This window comes from Balaenoptera ricei, chromosome 11 (genome assembly GCF_028023285.1).
Source record: "Balaenoptera ricei isolate mBalRic1 chromosome 11, mBalRic1.hap2, whole genome shotgun sequence".
NCBI lineage: Eukaryota > Metazoa > Chordata > Mammalia > Artiodactyla > Balaenopteridae > Balaenoptera > Balaenoptera ricei.
Genome location: NC_082649.1, coordinates 97,913,754 through 97,931,167, shown reverse-complemented (window position 1 = coordinate 97,931,167; position 17,414 = coordinate 97,913,754). Strand labels below are relative to the sequence as shown.

General features: G+C 41.6%; 1 protein-coding gene and 2 long non-coding RNA genes across 9 annotated transcripts in view; 2 read left to right on the top strand and 1 right to left on the bottom strand.

The window, feature by feature from the left end:
* LOC132375178 (uncharacterized) overlaps positions 1-4,942 on the top strand; it is a 272,033-nt gene extending 267,091 nt beyond the window's left edge. Inside the window, exon 3 of the long non-coding RNA XR_009505954.1 lies at positions 4,334-4,942. This is a non-coding gene — a long non-coding RNA (uncharacterized LOC132375178). The remainder of the gene's footprint in view (positions 1-4,333) is intronic.
* The window catches only part of GRM7 (glutamate metabotropic receptor 7), a 788,856-nt gene that overhangs the window by 62,168 nt on the left and 709,274 nt on the right, over positions 1-17,414 (bottom strand). The gene's annotated exons all lie outside the window — the stretch shown is intronic.
* Positions 7,592-15,477, top strand: LOC132374193 (uncharacterized). Of its 2 annotated transcripts, XR_009505597.1 has the most exons (5): positions 7,600-7,623; positions 7,763-7,854; positions 8,158-8,230; positions 9,182-9,311; positions 15,435-15,477. It is a non-coding gene; the product is annotated as an uncharacterized LOC132374193 (long non-coding RNA). The 2 variants fall into 2 exon arrangements; XR_009505598.1 differs by lacking the exon at positions 7,763-7,854 and having other exon boundaries at positions 7,592-7,623.

Genomic DNA, 17,414 nt, shown 5'->3' with positions numbered 1-17,414 from the left:
TAAATAATACCTTTGCCTCCCTTTAGATTCACTGTCTACATAGACAAAAAGGGCAAAGGGAATCTATTTTCCTTCTAAATATTTGCTTGATGGGTGTTAGGCTTTGAATTCTTCAACTTCATCACATTCTGTTATTTGAGACTAAGTAGAAGTTTTGACATTTTAGTTTGAAATTTGTGGTCATATATCCACAGAATCCAGGGCATGGTAACCTATCTCAGGCGTATGGTCATGTCAAAATGCAGAGTTTTGTTGCCTAAGGTATTGAGCCTTTGCTGTCAGTTCTCACAGAATATGAGAAAGTGCTACAGATACTGCTTTGCCTCCCTCTTCACATCATGCCCAATAAACCCATCACCTCTATAAAATAGCTGTCCCAGTGGCCTAGGGCATGCCACCCTGCTTATAGTTGATCTTTTCTACTGAAGTCATCTGGCGACCCAAGAAAGGAATTGATCATTCACTCAGTCTCATCCAAGAAATATGAATTGTACATCCCATATACATAAGAACCCTGTGTGGGGTATTGTGGGAGACAAAAGATAAACTGGTTGAAAACTCACTCAAAAGATGAAGGAAGGCAAGGGTTTCTTAGACGACGTGGCAACAAAGTGCCCTTGGAGTTCAGAACTATATACATAAACAATGACAAGATTGAATCTCAAAAAAAAATGTTTGAGTTAAAAGAGACTAGACACCAAAGAGTATGTAGGGTACAAGTGCATTTGTATGATGTTCAAAAGTATCCAGAACTAATCTATGAGTCACAGTAACAGTTGTTTAGAGATGGGTACGTACTACCTGGAAGGGGACAAAGGGAACTTTCTGGGTTATGGAAATCTATATCTCGATGTGGATGATGGCGATACAAGTGTCCACATGTGTCAGAATTCATCCTAAATACACTTAAAACTTTTGTATTTCATTTTGTTTTGTGTGTGTGTGTGTGTATATATATATATATATATATATATACACACACACATACATAATCATTAATTTAAAAATAGTGTTGTAGCAGTTTAAAGGCAGGAGAAGTGGTAAACTTGCAAAGACTTAGAAGGCAGTGACGTTGAGATGGGCCCTGAAGAGGAACAGCATTTAGTAAGAGCACTTCCGTGGGAAGGAAGGAGAAAACCACTGCAGGGAGAGTCCACTGAAGACTCAGCAGTTCAGTGAGTGTTGTGTGCCCGGGCCACTTGTGCAAGTAATATCTGCAATAGAATTTACTAAAGGACAGCATGGGGGGTTCAATTCAAATCATCAGTTTATGGGGAGTCATTAAGTGCTTGGGGGCAGCAGAGAGATGTGCCTGTATCTGTGCTTGGGCAAGATGCGTCAGGCCCCAGTGTGTCCCACAGCTGGGAGGAGGGAGGGGGGATGACAAAAATGAGTGAGGAGGCTGCTGGAGTTTCTCAACAAGCAAAGATTGGTGCTGGACCTATTTAATGGGAGCTAAAGGAATGGGGAGAAGGAACAAATTTAATATGCATGGCATAGGGACTGTCTCTGAGTTGTGCCCATGTGGGAGGTAAGGGACACAGAGAGGTCAAAGATGTTAAGATTGGCTGGGAGGAGGCATCAACAAATGAGTAAATGCAGGGAGAAATAGAGGTCTGAGAGGGGCTGTTGGACATCCTAAGTCAGAGAAAAGCCAGGGCAAGCGAGTAAGCACAGTTTTTTAAAAGTTGATGTGGACTTCCCTGGTCGCACAGTGGTTAGGAATCTGCCTGCCAATGCAAGGGACACAGGTTCGAGCCCTGGTCCGGGAAGATCCCACATGCCGCAGAGCAACTAAGCCTGTGCGCCACAACTACTGAGCCTGCACGCCACAACTACTGAAACCCACGCGCCTAGAGCCTGTGCTCTGCAACAAGAGAAGCCACCGCAATGAGAAGAGTAGCGCCACGCACCAAAACGAAGAGTAGCCCCCGCTCGCCGCAACTAGAGAAAGCCCGCACGCAGCCACGAAGACCCAATGCAGCCAAAAATAAATACATTAATTAAAAAAAATTTTTTTTCCATCATCACAGAAAATCCCATTGGGCGGTGCTGATCAATGAACACCCGTGATTAATCCCACCTACCAATATTGCAAGTGTATTATGCTCTTCAAGAGATCTTCTATAAACTATTGGTTTTTGTGGATAGAATATTCAAAACCTGGACCTTTACCAGTAGCTTGAAAGATCTGCAGATAGTTTTGAACATCAAAGTACAACATTGGATCCCAACCATTCCCACCCTTGGTGAAAATTTGGCAATGCGTTTTAATAGCATATTCTTTCAGTATGCAATGGGAAAAAGAACTGTTGATGTTTTCATGGCTGTTGTTGAGGAAACAGGTTCCCAGTTGAGCTAGGAAAGACTAAGATGACATGTGACACTTTAGTAGATTATACGCAGTTGCTGGTGAAGGAGAAGTTCTGATACACTGCCTGATGTAGAATAAGATTAGTTAGTTATACAGTTCTCAGCTGAAACCTACTGTTTCTTGTAGATTACTGTGACATGATTGGCCAAGCCATCCAAATGTCACTCTACACCTAGAGGGAAAGGGAACAGGAAATGGACCTTTGAGTATGATACCCTGTGCTAAACACAATGTTGGAGTTTTCAATATCTGATTATATTCCAGATGAAGTGAGGTCTACAAGGCTTTTTGAATACTAACTTAATAGCAGCATCTTTGTGCGTGAAAAGGGAGCATAACATATAAGACGAGTTGGGAAATTTTCTCTTAGGCTGCTGGCAATGTCTGTTGTTATACACACACCCCGAGGTCAAGGAGTAGGACATCGCTATTTATTGGAATGTAATGAAGTTGATGAGAATGAGCTGTAACAAAAGAAGCAAGGTCAGCTTGAAAGAGTCTTGTTGGTAAATCATGGGGGTGTACATAGAAAGAAAGAAAGTCACGGCAATGCCTTGCAGGGAAAGAACATCAGTGATCATTTTGTAAATGTTTTGTTTGTCTTTTCTAACAGGCTCTTGTGCTTAGCAGACCCAATGAAACTAGTCTGGTCTTGCTTTCAGAAGCTTTCCGAATAGTGGAGGCTCAGAAAGGGCTTCGGTATTTTGGACAGCAGCAGTTCCGGTTTTATTCCTCCCTCCCCCTAACCACTCCTGTTTTGTTCAGTGCCCCCTGCTCTGCACACTCACCTCACTGGTCTTTTGCCCAGTTTGTGCTTCTCTCTCGTATTCTCCTATTTTGCAGCACTGTATTTTAATGGTTAAGATATTGACTCTGAAACAAAAGTTCCTAATTTCCAATCCTGGCTCCATCACTTGTTAGCTAAGTCCTCGGTTTCCTCTTCTATAAAATAAGGATGATTACCTACTTCATCAGGTTGGTGTTATGAGTATTAAATGAAAAAGACAGTAATTATGAATATTCCCTGGCACACAGTAAGTGCTGTATTAGATAGTATATGCCATCATCAGCAACATGTCCTGCCTTCAGGAAAGCTTTGCAGCACCCTGTAGCTACATTCACATTTTAATCCTGTGCTCATTCTATAAATGCATGTTTCCTCCACTCTTGCATTGTCCTGGACCGTTCTAGATTTTGATGCCCTTCTTACCCCAGAATCTAGTATTCCTCATAGTAGGCATCAGTCCAGATTTGGGGATGGAGGACTGCTTGGTCCCACCTTATCTGGGTGATCAATCAGGACACTGTTCCATTTTGATTCTGCCTCTGTCAAAGTATAATCCCATTTTCTGTTTATGATTCTTAGGTTCATTCTGCAAAACTCAAGATTGGAAAGCAATGCTATACATGATGTTAAGAAGCAAAATTGTTCTGCTCAGGGTCTTCTTGCTCTATAATTAATTTTTTTTGACTTACTAAAATCTCTTTAAGTTTAATATGTGTTAAATGCAAACTTCCATAATTAAGGTCCAGGCTGGGGAAGAGAGAGATGGTGGTCAATTAGAGCAGGTGAATTTGAGAAATATGTAGGAAATATGATATTTACGTGTAAGAGGTTGTTAAAAACAAAACACAGGCCCATTACTGAGTTGCTTATGCTAAGCTCCACACCTGAGACTTAACTGCGTCACAGCTTCAGCTCTCCCAGAAGTGAATCGCTGGACCAGCACTAGTTAGGTCATCTGCCTGCCAGCCCCCTGCAATAACCAACCTATGTTTTTGCCTAGTGCAACTTCCTCGTGCCTGCTCCCTTCTGCCTTGAGAAGTCTTTCTTTCGTCTTCTGCAGCTCCTTGGAGATCCTTTTAGCTTCTAGACTGGATGCTGCCTGAGTCATGAATTAGTGAATAAACCCAATAAGATCTTTAAAGTTTACTTAGTTGAATTTTGTTTCTTTACAGCTTGATGGCAGTGGTTGCATCTGAAGGAGACTTCTGGTGGCTCCGAGGACAGTGGGAAACGCAGATGTTGGTAACCGTGAACGCTTTGAGTTCTCTTTCTCACCATTTCCAAGGGCCATGGCTAAGTTCCCCTCAGGTCTGAGCTCCACTCTCTTTGCACTGAGCTCCTGATGTAAATTGGCTTTCCAGTCCTGGGTCCGTCTGGAGTGACAGGTTCTAGTGGTGTGCTGGTCCTTAGCCCTTGTCAGTCCACAGTCCCCATTTGTTGGGGTCTGCTGGTTTGGTTCCCACTTACACTTGGATAGCTGTTGGTGCACAGTTATGGCCTTCTCTTGGCCAATCCACGCTACCATCTCTTTGGTTACTGCTGGTGTCCACAGTTCCATTTCCTCGGTTACTATTGGTTTCTGTTAATGTGCACATGAAGTGAAGGAGTAAATAGCCCTCTTGCTAATGGGAATCTTGGAAGGCAAAGCTGCAAAACTAGTGGGCATGGGGTCGAGCACTTAAGAGCCATTAGAGTGCTTGCCCCCCAACTCTGACTCCCATGCTAGGATAAGTTGTTCACAGAATGCATTAGATTGAAACTAGTTTGTTCACCCCCAACCTCGAACAACGTTCATGCGACAAGGTGTACTTTAAAACATCATACAATCCCCAAACCAGCAGCATGGCCCTCTTAGGTATTAATTTGGCTCCAGCAGACCCCAGGCTTAGCTAAAGAAACGGGATCCTCAAGTTTCCAAAAATTGAGTGCACCACCTTCGGGCACAAATGCTTATTTTAAGAACTGAGGTCCTGGAAGCTGTGAATATCTACAAAAATGGCAAAATCTTACACTACAGTGGCCCCTTTGAGGAATGTTCCAATTAGACAAACACCATTCATTTCAGTGCCCTTGAAAGCAAAGGTTCCCAAATCAAACAGAATGGGATACCTATTTTAAGTGTCATGCAGAGGCCTCCAAAAGGCTGAGGAGAAATTAAGGGTACAAGAGGTGCCTAAAACAAAGAACCGTAAGACTGATGTGACTGGCCCTACTCCCCTCTAGCCTCCTTTACCTGAGGACTCACAGTCTGTGATCCTGTGCCTGAACAGCCTTTCCACTCTGCAGACTGCAAGGCTGTAAACCAAAGTCCTCCAGGTAAGGGGCCTGGGAGGTGCCTCCACATCTACCCTGGAAGGACAACCCCTTCCAGGGTTGATGGGACTCAGGGATTCTCAAGTAAGCTGCTACCAATTACAGCTTTAAACAGCTGAAGGGAAACTAAAGTTAAAACTAGTGGAAAATCTTGTAAAATTCTGGTAGATACTAGGGCTGCACTCTCTAAAGCCCACTCATCCGGAGCCTGCAGCTGGGATCCTAGGAAAACTGCCAGGAGCTTGCGAAAGGGGAGAATCCTTACCAGCGTCAGCTCTCCCGAATCTCTCTGTAGTGGCCAGGTGAGAGAGGAAGGCAAAATTTTACACTGTCCCTTTCTTTTGAAATCCAGACGCCTTGGTTTATGTCCTTTGTCTCCCAAGGACAGCTACTGCCCTTCTTATTTGTCTCATTTTGTGTCCTGAGAACTTGGCTTGGCAACTGTCAGGTTGGAGACCCCAAAGGTAAGGCCGGACAGAAATGTGGGCTGTGCTCCATTTGTGGCCAGCAACCTACTCATTGCTGCCGGCTCTCAGAGGAACTGTGTCTGAGTCTTTCTTTCCTTTGGTTATCTTTGGGAGTGGCTCTGGATCCTGGGAGGGTAGTATCTTTTGCACGCTTTGGGGGGACACCTCTTGCCTCCATGAGGTTGTTCAGTACTGCTAGGAATACTTACTGTTTGTCCAAGCTGAAAACTGACAACATATTTGAAAGGATCGTTTAAAAGTACTGTCTTTGGTCAGAAGTTGCCCAAATTGGAAGCTGGTATCAGAAGCAGATAAAGATACTTTTTAGGCCCTCTCCCCTAAGCCACAATGAACTCAAGTACCTAGAGGTAAAGAAAGTCATTCCAAAAAATGAGCAGCTCTAAGTCTAGAACACAGGGTGTTTTTGATTTCCATCTTAGTTGTAGGTCTTCTCCCTGATATAAAGAAGCAATTTGGAGATAACATAGTTGGATGGGTGTGTCAGCCTATGATGAGGTCATTCAGGTTGCAACCGGAGTCTATGAGGAATTAAAAACAACTGTCCTTGTCTTGTAAATGGAGTCTTTACAAAAAGAGAAATGCAACTCTAGAAGCAATTCAAAGGCCACCTATCCTTCTTACCAATCCCCAAACCTCCCCTATTCATGGAGAAAGGTTTGCAGATAATTGTAAAAGATTTAGACTTAGGAAACAAATCCTTCTTGCTGGAATTTACATTCTTTCTCTGTGCCTTTTGAGATGTAAATGTCCTACCTGGTCTTCTCTAGGAACCAAGATAATTCTTATCAGAAAAAAAGATACAGAAAGAAAAAATAAAAGAAATGCTATTTGAAAACTAGGCCTGTTAAAAAAATCTTTGATTAGTGGTAAGGCTTAACCATCTGAGCAGGTAAGCTTAACTTATTCCATCGGCCAAAAACAGAATTTGTATCCAACTGTTCTTTTATAAACTAGTGAGTTTTGCATTATCATACCTGCTTCATGGCTTAAATTAAATAGCTTCCAAATCTTTTTTGGTAACTTGAAACCCTGAAGTTATACTGAAAGAAGTTAAATAATGGATATTCATCGAGTATCTAGATTAATTCCAAATAAGGTAAGATACTAAAACATTCTGCCAATCCACAGAATGCTAGTGTGGCAGTCCACAATTGCTTACTTCTTAGTTTATACCAAGGAATTAAGGATTCTAAGGGTTCAGAATTCTAATCACCATATGGAATAATAGTGACTTGGAAGTAGTAAGTATGAAAGGAACCAACTGTTTGGTTGTTCCCGCCCGAAAATAAAATAGGACAAAATTTGAAAAAATATTTAAAAGGCTGTAGAAGGTTTGTAGAAAAGGAATCTTGGGAAAGGAGTTTCAGGTGTGGTCAAGCTAGTTTGGAATGGATTTAGTTAAGCTTAAAAAAATGAGTTTTGATACCAAAAGTACACTGGTGCAAAAATTAGACTTTGGTTTTCTCTCCATTAAAATGACAAAGTGTTATTGTACTTTTGGCCTGCTTTTCCGACGAGATTGTGAAAGTTTACCTTTTAAAGTAGTCTGCCTGGACTGCAAAGATTTTTGTGTTTGACCAAAATAACTTACTGTGCTTCCGGTCGTCTTTATCAGGTCTTTGATTACTTAAGAAAACCCAGCCTTCTCAATATTAAAAGAGGTACGTTTTGCTTATAACGACATAACTGGTTTTACCTTTACCATCTTTTGTTGTCACTTCGGCTACATAGGTAATGAAGTATTATAATGATCTGTGATCCTATTTAATCAAATGTTCAAACTTTGATGTTTTCCCGAAGTCAAATTTTAAGCGGGGTCTTTTTGACCTCAAACGAACTTGGATATTTCCCAGAGGGTCCCCAGAAAATGTCAAGGGATTTGCTTCTTATAGGTAAGATGTTAAAATAAATTAGGTTTATTTGATATGTTAAATTATGCAGGAAGCATTATCAAATAAGAAGTGATGCTAAACCTTCTTAGGTTATATTTGTATGGATGGATGCATGCTAGTAATATAAATGTTCTAAAACTGTATAAAATCCTAGAAATTTGATATGTCCTGGTATAATATCATCTTTTTCCATTTATTATCTTAATTAACCATGGACATTTTTAAGTCTATTTGCATTTTACTCTTGATCGCTGATACCACTGCCACATTATAAGCTGTGGAAACTTGGGTGCATTTTCACAGGTAAAGAAGGCTCAACCTGACATCTGGTCCTGTGCAAAAACATGGAGACCTCAAAATCACACAGAATTTAGAGGTAAGACCTCAGATCGAGAATGTTTCTTTCCATTTCTCCTTCCCTCTCTGATCATCTTTTTTCCTACTGCTCACACCATGAAGGTCCTCATGATACTTTTGTCCCCTTTTTGCCTTGCTCTGGCCTGGAAAGGTAACGCCCATTGCAAGGAGTCTGGGGGATAATAATCCAAGCATCAAATGACTGCTGGATTTGCCATGATTCTGGTAATCCTGTAGTTCTGCCGATGCTTCAGGTTTCTCAGAAAACAAAATCAACCCCTTCTCTTTTGTGTCAGACTCCCAAACTTGGGGACTTTGCATCCAGGCTTTGTACAAAGAAAGGGATACGAGGCAAGCAGGATAAATCCACCTGTGTGTTCTACAGCCCCTTACATTTTACCAGCCTCCATGGCTGTCATCTTTCCAGTCCTGAGCCACAGACTCAAATGGGAATTACCAGGAGGCATTCATGATTCAAACTTTGCTTCCTTCAGCAGATTCCTGCTCGGCGGGCTAAGTACCCTTACCCTAAGTGCAAATGAGGCTATGATCAGGAACTCTTCCTTAGCTCTTGAAGCTATTACAGAATCTGCTGCTACAGCAAGAGCTCCCCACCAGATATTCCCAGATTCTCTGCCCAAAGTCATTCTTGATAATAGGAGAGCCCTTGATTATCTATCTATCTGTTAGCTAACCAGGGTGTTTGCGCCATGGCCAACACCACTTGCTATACTTGAATTTGACACTTCGGGGTAAGTTGAGACTCAAGATCACTGAATAAAAGTCATTTGGCTTAAAAAAGTGACTCCTTCAATGGGGACTTTCTTTGGCTTATTCTGATTGGTTTGGGTCTTAGGCAGCCTGTCTCTGAAGTGCAGTCCAGACATTGGGAATTGTGCTGTTTCTGATAATCCTAGTAGTCTCTCTGGTGTGATATAGTCTCTCACAAGCTTTAAATGCATGTTCACAGCTGATAACCACCACACAGATGATCACCTTAAGACTAGAACTTCAGACAAGGATTGAAGAGAATGACCAACTTCAGGAATGTGAACCTGACCCTGTGACCTGTGAATGCCACAGAGATTCAGCAAAACACTGTGAGAACTCCAGAGCCGTAGCTGGGGGTAGTGCTGATACCTTAAATTTTTATCACATCTCTCAGGCTGAGAGTCTGATCTCAAAAGGGGGAAATTGTTAAAAACACGAAAACGGGCCCACCGTGGAGTTCCTTATGCTAAGCCCCACTTCAGCAAACCGAGAATTAACTGAATTATGGTTTTGACTCTCCCAGAGATGAATCTTGAACCAGTCCATTGGGAATTTCTGGATCAGCACTAGTTAGGTCATCAGGCTGACTGACCCCTGCCGTCCCCTAAAGGAAAGTAACCTCGCAATAACCAACCTGCTTTTTTTGCCTCGTGTAACTGTCTTTTTCCCACACTCCCTTCTGCCTATAAAAGTTTTCATTGTTTTTAGTTTTCCGAGGAGCCTCCATACCGTTCTCCGTAGCGGCTGCACCACGTTACATTCCCAGCAACAGTGTAGGAGGGTTCCCTTTTCTCCACACCCTCTCCAGCATTTGTTGTAGACTTTTTAATGCTGGCCATTCTGACCGGGTGTGAGGCGATACCTCCTTGGAGTTTTGATTTGCAAAAACGGTAATTCAAAAAGATACATGCACTGCAATGTTCATAGCAGCACTATTCACAATAGCCAAGACATGGAAACAACCTAAATGTCCACAGAGGGATGGATAAAGAAGATGTAGTACATATATATACAACAACGGAATATTACTCAGCCATAAAATAGAATGAAATAAAGCCACTCGCAGCAACATGATGGACCTAGAGATGATCATACTAAGCAAAGTAAGTCAGAAAGAGAAATACCACATGATATCACTTAGATACGTGTGGACTCTAAAATATGGCACAAATGCATCTATGAAACAGATGCACAGATATAGAGAACAGACTTGTGGTTACCAAGCAGAAGGGGGGATGGTCTGGGAGTTTGGGATTAGCAGATGCAACCTGTTACATATAGAATGGATAAACAACAAGGTCCTAGTGTACAGCATGGGGAACTATATTCAATATCCTGGGATAAGCACTAATGGAAAAGAATATAAACGAGTCACTTTACAGCAGAAATTAACAAACACAGCATCGTAAATCAATAAACTATACTTCAATTAAAAAGACAAGTCTTGCATTTTGTACAGCTCCTCAGAGCTCCTTTCCATCTGTTAGATTGGATGCTGCCCAATTCATAAATCAGTGAATAAAACCAATAAGATCTTTAATTTACCTCGTTGAATTTTCGGTTTTGTTAACAAAATTAATGTTACTGTTCCTAAGGACATAATTAATTATTGTTATTCACTGCCATCTGAGGCATTTGTTTCTGGGAATAAAGTTTTACCTAATTATCTCAATCTTCATTTCTATATGTTTATTAATTTTCCTTTATTGATGAGGTTCTTCCATATTGTCCCTGGTCCTCTGTTCCTTTACTTACTTTGTACCTCCTACAAGCACAAGTCAAACATGCAGAGAGAAGCTTCACACAGTAGAATGAGAATATTCCACTTCATCCCTGCCAAATGTATTTTCGACACCGCAGGCGAAAACTGTTCGTTACTCTTAAAATATAAGTCCAGTCATATCCCTTCCTTGCTTGAAATTCTTCAAAGCCTTCCCACTGCACTTACAATACAAACCCATACTCCCATCCCCAGGCCCTCCACGCTGTGACCTGTGGTTCCCTGGGGCCCCTCCACTCGCACTGGCCTGCTTTAGTTCCATAAATGGATGAGCTCTGGCCTCTGCAGGGCCTCTCCACTGCTCTTTTTCTGGAACATGCCTATATTCACTGTTAGCTTCCTAAAGGTTTTATCTTAAATATTACTTCCTTAAAGAGATTGTCCCGACCCCAACCTGGGCAGAGGGTGGGGGGGGAGGTGGTATTTGGCCAAGTCTGGAAACATTTTTGTTGTCACAACCAGGTAAAGGGGGAGGCTGCTAAATATCCTATAATGCACAGGAGAATCTTCCCCCTCCCCGACCCAACAAAGAATTATCCAACATAAAATGTCAATAGTGCCGAAGCTGAGAAACCCTGGTCTAGCTCCACCACTGTACTGAAAGCTTCATGCAGGTAGTCCCTTCCCTCGCTTGTTTATCTGTGGTCCCAGAACCTAGCAGATATGCTATTGGATGAATGAGTGAATAATAAATAATAATAATAAAGGAGAAAAGAGTAGGTGAAGCCCCTAACAGCCAGAACTATCCAAATGCAGAGACCTCACATTCCACTAGGAATCCCATTCTGTTGGGATGGTCCCATGGAAACAAGCGTCCTTGGCTGGGATTCGCTAGTTCTCCCCTTTGCAGGCTACTTCTCCCTGAAGCACCATGTACTCCTCTGTTGGAATCCTTGTCATGTACAAAGCTAGAGATGTGTAGTAAAAACAGACTGACCCAAAGGCGAGGACTGCAGGGCACAAAGAGAAAACACAGTGGGTACCAGCCTGCTGACTGCCCACTAGTGGTCTGGCGCAGCAGTGCAGCACCCACCTTCTACATGGCACTGTGACATTGGAGGGGCCAACGGTATTCCCACTATCTGGTCTCCACAGCTGAAAAGACTAATGGTCTCTGACCCAGTGGCCAGAATGGTTGGCCAGCAGTCAGCTATGAAACAGACCGTGGATCCAGAGGGGACCAAAATGAGAGCTTCACGATCATTTCCCCTTTTATAACATCTCAGGGTTGCAGTGATGATTATATTTGGCATTTCCGGGGAATCACCTCATCATTAAGAGAAAAATTCCTCCTAGAACAAAAAGTTTTAAAATTTGTATCAAAACACAAATGACCCCAAATAGCCAAAGCAATCCTGAGAAAGAAAAACGGAGCTGGAGGAATCAGGCTCCCTGACTTCAGACGATACTACAAAGCTACAGTTATCAAAACGGTATGGTAATGACACAAAAACAGAAATCTGTATCAATGGAACAGGATAGAAAGCCCAGAAATAAACCCATGCACGTATGGGCAATTAATCTATGACAAAGGAGGCAAGAAGATACAATGGCGCAAAGAGAGCCTCTTCAATTAATCGTGCTGGGAAAACTGGACAGCTGCATTTAGAAGAATGAAATTCAAACACTCCCTAACACCATACATAAAAATAAACTCAAAATGGATTAAAGGCCTAACTTTAAGGCTGGATACTATAAAACTCTTAGAGGAAAACATAGGCAGAACACTCTGACATAAGTCGCAGCAATGTCTCTTTGGATCCTCCTCCTAGAGTAATGAAAATAAAAGCAAAAACAAACAAATGGGACCTAATGAAACTTAAAAGCTTTTGCACAGCAAAGGAAACCATAAACAAGACGAAAAGACAACCCACAGAATGGGAGAAAATATGTGCAAATGAACCTACCGACAAGGGATTAATCTCCAACATATATGAACAGCTCATGCAGCTCTATATCAAAAAAACAAACAACCCAATCCAAAAATGGGCAGAAGATCTAAATAGACATTTCTCCAAAGAAGATATACGGATGGCCAAAAAGCACATGAAAACATGCTCAACATCACTAACCAGTAGAGAAATGTAAATGAAAACTACAATGAGATATCATCTCACAGCGGTCAGAATGGCCATCATCAAAACATCTACAAACAATAAATGCTGGAGTGGGTGTGGAGAAAAGGGAACCCTCTTGCACTGTTGGTGGGAATGTAAATTGATACAGCCACCATGGAGAACATTATGGAGGTTTCTTAAAAAACTAAAAATAGAACTACCATATGATCCAGCAGACCCACTCCTGGGCATAAACAGTAAGTCCCCTACATATGAACAAGTTCTGTTCCGAGAGCGAGTTTGTAAGTCCAACAAAGTTAGCCCAGGTACCCAACTTCTACAGATAACAGCAGACCTGTGAACTGACTTATGTGATTGGACATGCGAACGCACGTTCGCATATTTGAAAGTTCGCAACTTGAAGGTTCATACGTAGGGAACTTACTGTGTCTGGACAAAACTGTAATTCAAAAAGATACATGCACCCCAGTGTACACTGCAGCACCGTTTACAATAGCCAAGACATGGAAGCAACCTAAATGCCCATCGATAGACGAATGGATAAAGAAGATGTGGTGTATGTAGATAAACACACACACACACACACACACACACAATGGAATATTACTCAGGCATTAAAAAAAGAATGAAATAATGCCATTGGCAGCAACACGGATGGACCTAGAGATGATCATACTAAGTGAAGTACGTCAGAGAAAGACAAATATCATATGATATCACTTATATGTGGAATCTAAAAAAAAAGATACAAATAACTTATTTACAAAACAGAAACAGGCTCATAGTCTTAGAAAAAAAACTTATGGTTACCAAAGGGGTAACGTGGGAGGGAGGGATAAATTAGGAGTTTGGGATTAACATATACACACTAATACAGATAAAATAATCAACAAGGACCTACTGTATAGCACAGGGAACTCTACTCAATATTCTGTAATAACCTATATGGGAAAAGAATCTGAAAAATCTGAAAAAGAATGGGCATATACATATATATGTATAACTGAATCACTTAGCTGTACACTTGAAACTAACACAACATTGTAAGTCAACTATACTCCAATATAAAATAAAAATTAAATTTAAAAAATAAAATAAAAAAATAAATTAGAAAAAAAATTCCTCCTTTACCTATTGGACTGTGCATTTGGTGGCAACATAGGTGATGGGACAGAGATTAAAAACTAAGTAACATACATCACACATCTCTGAATGCCGAGTAATACTGAATGTGCAGCCGCTCCCAGGGTCAACAAGCTTCACCCAAACTTGCAAGTCTGTGAAATTCAGAAATGAGACATGTGCTGAACTGTTCTTGATAAAGTGTTGTCCTTTCCTTTTCTATAAAGAGATTACTTTGCTTTCATGATAATGTCAAAAGTGCTCACAGGAAACAGAGCTCAGCTTACCAAAGTGGAGAGGTAGGATGAGGCCACCTTCTAATAAATTGTAAGGGACAAGCCGAATTTGCCTTCCCAGTTTCAAGCGATTTCTAAAAGTCTTCAGCAAAATGAGAGAGAATACATCTTTTTCACAGTAGCAGTCCTGTCCCCTCATTTTCTTCCCTCTGATCAGGAAGATGTGCATCTGGCTATACTGTCAGCGTGGTGGGTAAGTTCAACAGAGACGCAGGTCATCACTGAAATGTGATTGGACAATCACCTGTTTTTGTAAACTGGTACAGCATTGGCCAGCTGCTGAAAATCCTGGGGCAGATCAGCCAGTTCTGTTGTCACACTTCTTTGTGTCTGATCAAACATCTCAGGGAAGTTTCCTTAGCTTGATAGAACAGGTGAAATTCCTCCCCCCTGAAATCTGTGTTGCTAAGGGGCCTTTCCTTTATGAGTCTCTCCCAGCCCTCAAATTATTTTAACCTTGAGCTTGGAAATCATCCATGTCATATGAAATTTGGGGGTGAAAAATAGGCAGGGTATCAGGCTTATGTATGACCGTGCACCTCAGGCTAAATTTTAGGTGTCAGATTATACTAACAACATAACCTACTTTACATACCACTTCATTTCTAACTCTGAAGAGAGTCTAATGATTAATTCAAATTAAACTACTCCAAAGCCAAAACGGTATGTGTTATAAAACACGGAAAGTGAGCTGGCTGAAAATTTTTAATTTTCCCTACTTATTAGCTTTCTTGTCTGGGAATAAATTAAAGGTGCTAATTTCCTGGGTTTCAAATCTATTTTAAAATGCAGTAGGCTGAAAGAGAGAGATAGAGGGTAGTGGGGGGGGGGGAATGGAATGTAGCATAATTTTCTCATCTTTGAGACAGAATTAAGAAACTTGGTTATCTTTTCAGAATTGTGCTGGCTTCTGAGATATTATTTTCGAGTTTGAGTGACAAGCTCTGTTACCTGGTCCATATGATACTTAGCAAAAGACAAATGCTTAAAGCTCTGTATCAATTTGCTGTGGACTGAACTGTGTACTCCCAAAATTCATATGTTGAAGCCCTAATCCCCACTGTGAGTAGATTTGGAGGTAGGGCCCGTAAAGGTGGGTCCTAATCAGATAGGAATGGCATCGTTATAAGGAAAGGAAGAGATGCCAGACCACTCTCTCTCCACGTATATATACAGGGGAAAGGCCACATGAAGACACAGCAAGAAAAGAGATCTCACCAGAAGTTATCCCTGCTGGAATCTTGATCTCAGAATCCCAGCTTCCAGAACTGTGAAAAAATAAATGTCTGTTGCTTAAGCCACCCTTCTGGTATTTTGTCACGACGGCCTGAGATTATACACAACTCCACCTACTTCTCTGTTTTGGTCATATAAGTACTGTACCGTGTATTACAGTAAAATCTCACAAGATCATTTCTTGAGCAATTTCAGCTACCTGGGTGAACCCACCATTAAACAATGAAAATAGCTGTTCCAAAACCCACATATTTTAAGCTGTGAGAGTCAAGTCACTTCCCTCCTTCACAGAGCCTTTATAAATAATATTATCTATTAGCCTACTAGAAGCATACTGTCTTTTCTAGATTATTGCAATTTTTAGGTATAGGGTAGCTGGAGATGTGGAAAATATATCCTCACGCCTACTCAAAACCGGACAGCAGTTGAGGGTAAACACACACCAAGAACAACCACTACTTAAAGGCCAGTAATCTAATGGGTCAATGGTGATACACAGCTAAGTAACCACTGTGTAGTCTGAATGATGCCTCTGCATCTTTCTAGAGGTGAGCATTCTTGGGCTCAAATACCAACAAGGTGGCCGGGACTTGGGTCAAGTTCTAGGAGCTCACTAGGACTACTGTCACTTGCCATCCTTCCACTGCCCAAAACGTTCCTCAACCAACTCTCATTAATACGTGGTGATGGAATTCAAATGTCTCCTCCTCCAAGAAGGCCTCTTTGACTCTGCAAACTTGAGTTAAACATAGAGTGATTGAATTACAAGTGCTCTTAAGAGATTTCTGGTCCAAATTATGTTATTTTACAATGGAAAAATTTAAGGCGAGTGAGGTTGCCATCATAGGACCAGGACTCCTAGCCCAACACTTTCTTTACCGCGACACATTAAAATATTTACATCCAAAACAATTTTAATATGTAACTGAAAGAAGGAGGAGGCCCAGCTGGTAATGAGTGCTAAGTGCCAAGCACTGAGGATAGGGAGATGAAGAAGAAATAGTTCCAGTTCTTTGTAAAGTCATGGCCTGGGCAAGTTGTGAAATGTACCGGAGGCTTAGAGGAAGGACTTGATCTGAAGTTGCTGCCACAGTCCCTGGGCTGGCACACAGTAGGCCCTCAGGAAAAGTGTGTTGGTTACATCAGCTAATGTCTATACTACAATGTAAGCATACATGACCTGTTTTAAGAGGAAGGAACAATGACCCTGTATATCTTGGTACTTCGAGGAAAAGCTGCCTCCATTTTTATAAAAATCCTGGGAGCTGTGCTTTGGGGTTCTAAAGGAAAACGGTAGATATAGTCTGCCTGTGAGGAGGACATGAATTTGGAGGGGTCAGAGGGCTGAGTGTTAGGGTCTGAGTTGTGTCCCCCCCAAATTTATATTGGGTTGGCCAAAAAGTTCGTTCGGGGTTTTCAGTAAGAGCATATGGAAAAACCCGAACGAACTTTTTGGCCAAGCCAATATGTTGAACTCCCAGCCCACAGTACATCCAACTGTGACTGTATTTGGAGAAAAGGTCATTAGAGAGCCAATTAAGTTAAACTGAGGTCATTAGGGTGGGCCCTCATCCAATATGACTGGTATCCTTATAAGAAGAGGAAATCTGGGGATAGAAATACACATGAACAGAGGGAAGACCATGTGAAGATAAAGGGAGAAGACGGCCTTCTGCAAGCCAAGGACAGAGACATCAGAAGAAACCAACTCCACGCCTATCTCTCAGATTTCTAAGCTCCAGATCTGTGAGACAATACATTTCTGTTGTTTAAGCCACCAAGTCTGTGGTACTTTGTTATGGCAGCCTAGCAAACTAACACAATAGGGAATGCATAACTTGAGACACAAGTGTTTCTAGCAAGCTACAGCAGCAAGCTTTCACCTCTGTCTAGTTGAGATCTTGTGTTTTTAACACCGTG